Consider the following 9,128-nt stretch of genomic DNA (forward strand, 5'->3'; position numbering starts at 1 on the left):
TAAGATTAAAATAGAAACGTATACATATATAAATAAAACATATACATATATATATATTATATCAATAAATGGGCAACACAAAATATCATCATGGGGATGCAGAAAAATGACGAGTATATTTTTGTTTTATTATACATTTAAAAACCGAAAAAATTCATCCAATAGTAAGATTAAAATAGAAACGTATACATATATAAATAAAACATATACATATATATATTATATCAATAAATGGGCAACACAAACTATCATCATGGGGATGCAGAAAAATGACGAGTATATTTTTGTCATATTATACATTTAAAAACCGAAAAAATTCATGCAATGGTAAGATTAAAATAGAAACGTAATTATTTATCAAGTGAAAACTTTAGGTTAGTTTTAATAATAATAACAAAAACCACAAAAAAAAAACAACAAACTATAATAAGTAAGATGTAAAACGAGGTAACACGATTACGTAAAAAAAAAAAACTATCATACGGAATCCTTGGGAAGGTGTAATAATTCATTTACGAATAATACACGGACCACTCGTTGTCGTTGACTTAAACTTCTATTAGTAACACAAATATACATTAATACCACATACGATCCCTCAACTCATCTATCTCTTTCTCATTCTTTCTTACTTTATTCTTTTCGATAATACCTGTGGTGCGTGCAACACACCTATACATATATATTACGATGATGTATCGACTTCGTTCAGGTATACACAGCCAACGCTTTTTTTTTAATACGTCGAGAAATGTTACGATGAACACTTGTGTATCTATCAAACAAAAACAGTTAGACGTGTGGTTTACTATACTTAAAATAACCCCTCCCCCTAACCCACCCACTTTCTGCAACAACTTTCGGTAACTTCAACAAATTAATTCTCATTCTCTAATCGTCTTATTAAATAAAATAATATTGATAATAATATTACATATAAATATACGATTAACATATATATTCCAAATAATTTGATAAAATGATCGTTAAATTTGGTTACATCTTTTATAATTAGAAAATAAATTTAAAAAAATGAGATAGATGAAACACGGAGAGTAAAGCAGGTAGGAAGATAGGTAGGTAGCAATAGATACATACATACATATATACAATTCTTCTACATCTCAGAGAAATTTTCTATGAATCATCGCCCACGTCCGTACTCATTTCGTCTCCAAGAAGGCGTCATCCCCCCTCTCTCTCTCTCTCTCTCTCTCTCTCTCTCTCGCTCGCATCAGTTACTTCCGAATCAATCCCACTATTCCCGTGTTAAACTCTCGTAAAACATACGCGATCAAAAAAAAAAGAAAAAAAATATCAAGCTAGCTCGCGTATGTATATATACCTATATATATATGTATATGTACATCTAGATAATCCCCGGTACGGATGAAAAGAGAAAATTGTAGTGCAAGTATACGTTATTCTCGTATTCCTATCCCAGTCACCGACGGTGTCATCGTCGCAAGAGACACCAAAGTGTAGTACTATATATATATATGCACACACTTACACACTTATATATATAACATAGGTGTGCATGCACGCGTCTTCATAAGAGAAGAACACGTATCTACTATATATATATATATATATATATATATAGATATATGTATAACGTTCCTGGTGTCATCTCGTTCGCGAACAAAGTCCACTCGGCATTAGATGACATCCTTGCTTTTTGAACCCTTGGGCGGTGTTCCCCTACTACTACTACTACTACCCTTTTGCCAGCACCCCTATGGATCTCTCCCCCTCTCTCTCTCTTCTTCTTCTTCTTCTTCTTCCTTTTACTCTACATCTTTCCACTGGCCCGTGTTTCTCTCATTCCCTAGAGCAAGCACCGTGTGGCAGTTTCTCTTTCTCTCTCTCTCTTTCTTTCACACACACACACACAGTCAGCCCCTGGTGCCAGCAAGTTTCTCTCTTACTCTCATTTACCGTTTCTTCTCCCTTCGTTCGAGTCCCAAGCCTTACCCTTCCTCCCCCCCCCGAGCCCACCTTTCTATTCTCCTCCCTCACAGTAAACCACCACCATCAACCACCACCACCACCCATCCGTCCGTTCCTTCGTTCATTCGTCCGTCCGCCAGCCCACCCTCGCACTCTCTCACAAAAAACCCAAGTCCAGTGTGGGCGCAATAGGGGGGTTTCTCCCTTTTGCCTCCCTTTTACCCTCATCCCATCGTATCTCTCCTTTACCTCTATACCCTTCTCTTTCTTTCTCTTCTCTTCTCTTCTCTTCCTGTTCTTATCTTCTTTCTCTTTCTCACGTGGTAGCTAGGTTCTCTTCTCTCTCAGTCCCGATCCTCAGCAAGCCGCCGGCCCTTTCTGTCCCTCTTCCAAGCCGTCTTCTCATCGTATAGTATACTCTATACCCTCCTCCGACAATTTCTCTCTCTTTCTATATTTCTATCTCACTCTTTTACTTCCTCTCATCGTGCAGTAGTGACTCTCAACCTTCTTGTTTCCTGTAAATGTGAAATAAAACAAAAAAAAAAAAAAAAGAAGAAATTATTAAGCAAATTTGTTGTTGCCTATGATATAAGATTATTATTGTTATCGTATTTTTTTTTTGACAAACGTACTATTGGAACTTTCATATTCTTTCTTTCTTTTAATTGATATTATTATTGTTATTTATAATTAAATTAATTCGTAAGTATTATGTATATGTGAATTTTTTGTTCTATTTAATATGTTTTAAATTCAATTGTAAGTTATAAAGATTAGTGTTTTGTTTTGTTAATAATATTTCTATGATTTGATTATGTATGTATATATATCTGTATTTTATTTTCTATTTATTGTTTATTATATATTACTTTAGATCAATTGAACTGTACGTATAGTGCGAGATAGTTAACGGGTGCGGTGATGGTACCGTTATAACCAGTTGGGGTATAATGGGGTATAACCGGGATATTTCTATGAGTTTTTATCCACTTGGCAGAAAAAATAAAAAATCAGACAATCCGATACCGATCGAAGATGTTATATAGATGAAAATAGTATTGGTTTAATGGTGGTGGTGGTGATGGTGATAAAGGAAAAAAAAAAAAAACAGAAAAAAAGAGTAGGTGTTAAATTAACGCCTGTTTCGACGTTTTCTTTTTTTTTTTTTTCAAAATTATTAACATTACCAAATTATATAACAAATAATAATGAAATATATTAACACGATTAAAATAGCCAAATTTTTGTTTTGCATCGTTCACTATAAAAATTATTCAAATAAAATTTCAAAATATAATCGTGAAATATTATCAAACATATAAAAACAATATTACAATTAATACCCAAAAAAAAAAAAAAAAAAAAAAAAATAGAAGAAGAAAAAAAGAAATGGAATTTTCTACAGGTAAGAAAATTTCCCCAAAGAAAAAGGAAAAAGGAAAAAGGAAAAAGACACGGATAGAAAGAAGGAGAGAAAGGTGGTAAAAGGAAAAGGTCGCCATCCTCCTTTTGTACCTTTCCCCCTCCCCCCCCTACCTTCTTATTTTCCTCTTCTATGTACTCGGTGTGGTCGGTGGAAAGGCTCGGGATATATACTCGAGCAAGAAGTAAGAAAGAAGCTTCGGCTTTGCCTCTTGGCATCACACATGGTGGCCACGTTGCCGCCTCCTCGGCAAAGAGAACGAAAGAGTAAGAGAGAAAGAGAAATAGAAAGAGAGAGAGAGAGAGAGAGAGAGAGAGAGAGATTACTTGCCTCCACCGGCACCTCTAATGCATTCCCGGCTGCTAATACCCAAGGAGGGCTCACCGAGGCCACTCTGTCTTCATCGCACGTGTAAAGATGTAACCACCAACACCACCACCATCACCCACCAACACCAATACTACCAACATCAACTACTAGCATCACCAATATCAATTCTACCAACACACCACTATTAGTATTACCAATACTTATACTATCAAGACCACTATTAGCATCACCAATACTATCAATACTATTACTAACACCATTACTAGTATCATCAATACTACCAACACTATATACTATTAGTACCACCAATATCACTACTAGCACCACCAAATACCAATACCATCATCAATACCAATACTATTATAGTTACTAAACTACTATTACTATATACTAGTATTTCATGAGATGAACTAACTGCTCGTCTTCGTCGAATTCGTCGTTCAAATCGTCCTCTTTCTTCTTCTTCTTCTTCTTCTTCTTCTTCTTCTTCTTCTTCTCGTCATCGTCTATACTGTGTCTATATTTTTATCTTTCTTTTTCTACCAGCTGTGGAAAGCTTCTTTTAATAGTACCTATCGTCAGAAGATTCACCGATTCGTTTAAAGATGATCATCTCCAGGTAATATAACTATTCGAAATAACTAACAAATTTGATGTTTTTCGATATGGAACAATCTTAATCGAATTAATCCAATAATTTTTCATCTTGATTTCTTTTTTATTTTCCAACAAATTCTTTCATTTCTCATTCCGATCACTTTGATAAATCTATGATTTCATATTTTGTATTATTTGATATATGGAAATACTTTTTTATAATTGGGTTACATCCTAATTTTATATAAATTCAAAGACACTTCGTGTTATAATTATTTCTAATAACAATTAAAATCATATATCTTGAATGTAGTGATTAAACAATTGGTATATAATTAAAGATATATATATATATATATATTTTTTATTTAGAAATTAATGAAGCGTACATTTAATGCATTTTCGTTACATTTGTTTGTTTTTTAAAAAAGTTTAATTACTCACACAAATATACACGTACCCCTATATATATTATTCTATGATAAACGTATTGTGTACTTACAAACCTGTCTCAGGAGAGTCAAACTTGAATTGGATAACCGAACGTGGTCAAAGAAACGATTTATTAAAGAAAACAAAAAAAGAGAAAGAGAAAGAAAGAGAGAATGAGACAACGAAGAATTAAACACAGTAGAAACAATTTGATGTATCGTCGAATTCGTTATCGTTTTACCATCGTATGCATATAAGTAAGTACCCACCATATAAATATACACACATATATATATATATACATATACATATACGTGTATCTCACATTCCGCTAGGCGGAAATTCACGTTTAAATCGTCGGCCGCCTTCTCTTCCCCCACTTTACAATGATCCTCTCTTTATCCCACTCTCTCCCTCTCTCCCTCTCTCTCTCTCTTTCTATCTCTCATTCTTTCATTCCTTTATATTCGTCGGGGGAATCACAAAGTACACGTATCACCGTGTGCAAAAAGAAAGACGGTAAGAGATAGAATGAAAGAGAGGGTTAGTGAGTGAAGGGGGTTAAGGGGGTAGGGGGTAGGGGGTAAGAGAAGGGGGATATATATGATAGAGACAGAGACAAACAAGAGCACGCGTTACTCATTGTTCTCAATTAGGTGTCGGACGAATCAAGAAGCGTTGCAATTCATGAGAGCCGGATGGATCTGGATCTTTCGTCTTTGCACCGCTCGATTCTTAGGACCCACATAGTGAATAATACAATTTTTTTTTTTAAACATCGAACCAACTGATTGTTCCCTTACCTTTCTTTTAAAAATAATACAAAATTTACGAGATTAGATATCGTGTAATTGAAAAAACTGAAGTATTTTGGTAACTCTTTTGTGTTTTACTTTTTTTTTTTTTTCTATTAATTAATTGATAAGTAATCGAATAATTTTTCTAACGAGAAGATAATTACTTTGAAATATAATTTGAATATATTGAAGATACATTTAATTATTTATTTATTATTTGTATTCATCTTTTTCGGTTAATATCAAACCTATCGACAGTTAAGTAACACGACTATTGTGAAAATTGCAAACCTATTATCGAATGAATTTATTTGTCCTTTTTTTGTATCTTTTTTTATAGTTATCTCTTACTCTCTTTTTATTTAAACAATGATTTTTCTTTCGTTTATTTTTCAATTTAATATTCTATGAAGAACGATCCTCAAGATGTTGAACACCACTAAGAAGAAGTCTCGTTCATAACGAATCTGAAAATTACATCAATGGTGTTGAAACAAAAAAAAATCAACGACATAGACACGTAACACGTTGAGTGTTAAATTATGTTGGTTTTTTTTTTTAATAGTCTAACCAAGAGTTGACTCTGAAAGTTGATTACTATGCCAGTTCAGATCTTGTAACTATTCGATTCAACTTATCCATACTTTATATATCATTTCTATTATTTTATTTTCCAATATTATTTTCAATCACTTCATTAATATTTGGATTTATTTTTATACATTAATAATTAGGACATACACCAAACAACTCATATCAATCTTATCATTATTCAATTTCAATCTTTCACACAATAACGTGTACATAATATAATTATATTAAATCTGACGAATATATAAACTGTATTAACAAAAAAATGAATGACAGATACATATACACATATCACTTATATATATATATATATATACATAATTTATATATTATATATTATATAATTATCAAATTATATTATTATTATATTATTATCTTATATATTATATAATTTATCAAATTACATATTGACAAATTTGAAATAGTTGTTAAACTTTGTATCTTCAAGTGTTATGATCCAATTGCTGAATTTTCGGATAAATTCTAATTATAATGTTAATATAATCAAGATTTTTTTTTTCTTATCCAAAATTTATTAAAATTATAACTAAGTTTACTCTTAGGGAAGTTGTTTTTTGGACGGGTTTAATTAAGATGAACACWATATTTATCCGTTGAACGTTTCGTCTCTATTTGAGACTTCCTCAGCAACTAAAATTATTTATTATGACATATTATTTTATATACAAATACCAAAAAGAACTTACAATTCATAGCGTTATTTTACCTTGATAGTTACTAATTATAATATTATATACATATATATTTTTCTTTTTTAAGGAGAGATAAGAAGAAGAGAGTAGTAGTATGAGATGAAAAGAGGATGAAGTGGGTAAGGGAAAAGAGGATTACAAAATATGGAGGATGTAATCGTCGCCACGTGATGTCTCGCGTTGACGGTATTAAATCGCTTTTGCTTAGCGCCGGTGGTCCGTGACTCATTGCCGGTTGTGTTGCTCGCAAATCTTCTTCTCCAGACAGCGCTACATCGGGGAAAGCATTTAAGACTATGGTTTATTTCTTAAATCGCGCGTGTCGACTTTTGTTTCCCATCTTATACTTATATCTCACCTCCCCCCCCCCACTCCCTCCCCCCATAAAATTTTATATATTTAAAATATGAATTTGTTTATTTGATCCAATTGTAAAAAAAAAAAGAAAAAAAAAAGAATTAAATTTACGCGAATACTATCGTAATATTTATACGTGACACCCGTTAAATTAATTAACAAAATAATATAATTACGTATTTATAACGCAATCAAAGACACATTCGTATTTGAAAAATCAACTCCCGATATGATATTAAACTGAATTATTATATGAACAATTAAAACGATCGTTGGAATACTGAATACTTAACCTTCGAACTTCTGGCGATGGGTGGGGTAGGGAGGAGAGGGTTGGGATAGTGGGAGGGGTTGGGTTTACCAAGTCTTTGTTATTTACCTAGCAAACGTGGCAAACGACAAACGCATTTGCAGCAGCTTCGTAACGAGCAAGCTTCTTTATCGTGTCGTATCATCCGCATGCGGTATACATACAAATATATATATACATATACACATATATATATACATAGAATAGTATTCGAAGTATCGAAAAGAGGTATAAGAATAATAAGAAATACGAAACGAGGCGTAGTCGTCGATTAGACCTCGGCAAAGTGTATATCTTCCTTCTTTATTTTATTTATTTATTTATACTTCTCTTCTTTCTTCTTCTTCTTTTTCCTTCTCTCAATATGTAACCAGCCCACCATGGACGTTGAGTTTTCTTTTTGATTCTCCGAAACATTTCCTTTTCTTCCTTTCCGAGTCACTTGGACCCTGGCTTATCGCAAAACGTCCTAGTGAGCTTTGAGGAGGAGGAGGAGGAGGAGTAACGAACGTGGAAGGAAGAAGAAAAAGAGAGACAAAGATAGAGAAAGACAAAGAGAAAGACAAAGAGAGTAAGAGAGAGAGAGAGAGAGAGAGAGAAAGAGGAACGCCCTGCTATCGCCCATTACACGCGTGCATTCGCGTAGATCGAGACATGAAGTTCTATGTACACCCGTAGGCTGTCACAGACACGTGTATATGTATATATATATATATATATATATATATATATATATATGTGTAAGAAGTTGAATAGTATGGGTTTATTCGCCACCCACAGACCCTTCACGGAGCTGCGACTTCCCCCTTTCGTACACGCGCGAGAGTACCCCTTTCTGGTGCACGTGTTCCACCTCCTCCTCCTCCTCCTCTTCCTCCACCTCCTCCACCTTCTCTTCCTCCTCTTCTTCTACCTCTTCCTTCTCCGCCTCCACCACCACCACCATCCTCTCGTGGGTGCGTGCGTGCGCGCAAGCGTTCGTTGCTATTCAACGGGAAAATAGCGGGAGTCGATCGGTGTAACGGAAAATTTTACACACCCACGATACGTTGCTGAATATATATGTATGTGTGTGTAAGAGAGTGAGAGAGAGAGAGAGAGAGAGAGATAGAGAGATGATAGACGAGTGTTTCACGAGTCGTTAACGAGAACCGATAAATTTTTTTTCTTCCTTCTCTGGACACGTGCATATATAGATACATATACGAAAAACACATACTTTAACACGTACACATACATATATATATATATATATATATATATGTATATGCATGCGTGCAAATTTTTCATTTTCATCTTTCCATCTGTGACGTTTTTTTTCCTACATATGTATATGTATATACACGTATGCACTCACGCACTCATGCATGTACGCATACGCATGTCAGTACTATCGAAAAAAAAAATGACGGATACTTTGTATGTCACAGAAGAAAGATATCGAAGATCCTTACAACCGGAAAATCTATCAAAACATGTTGAGAATAGTGCAACGAGAGTAAGATCAAGATTTAACTTCGATATGTAAAACAATGCAAAAAAAAAAAAAAGGGAAGATGGAATGATAGGGTAGAAGGTGGGAGAAACTTTTCTCTTGCATTTTGGTGCAGTTACGTCGTCGT

The sequence above is a fragment of the Polistes canadensis genome, unplaced genomic scaffold, assembly GCF_001313835.1.
Source record: "Polistes canadensis isolate GaletaPanama2010 unplaced genomic scaffold, ASM131383v1 scaffold_387, whole genome shotgun sequence".
Classification (NCBI taxonomy): Eukaryota; Metazoa; Arthropoda; class Insecta; order Hymenoptera; family Vespidae; genus Polistes; species Polistes canadensis.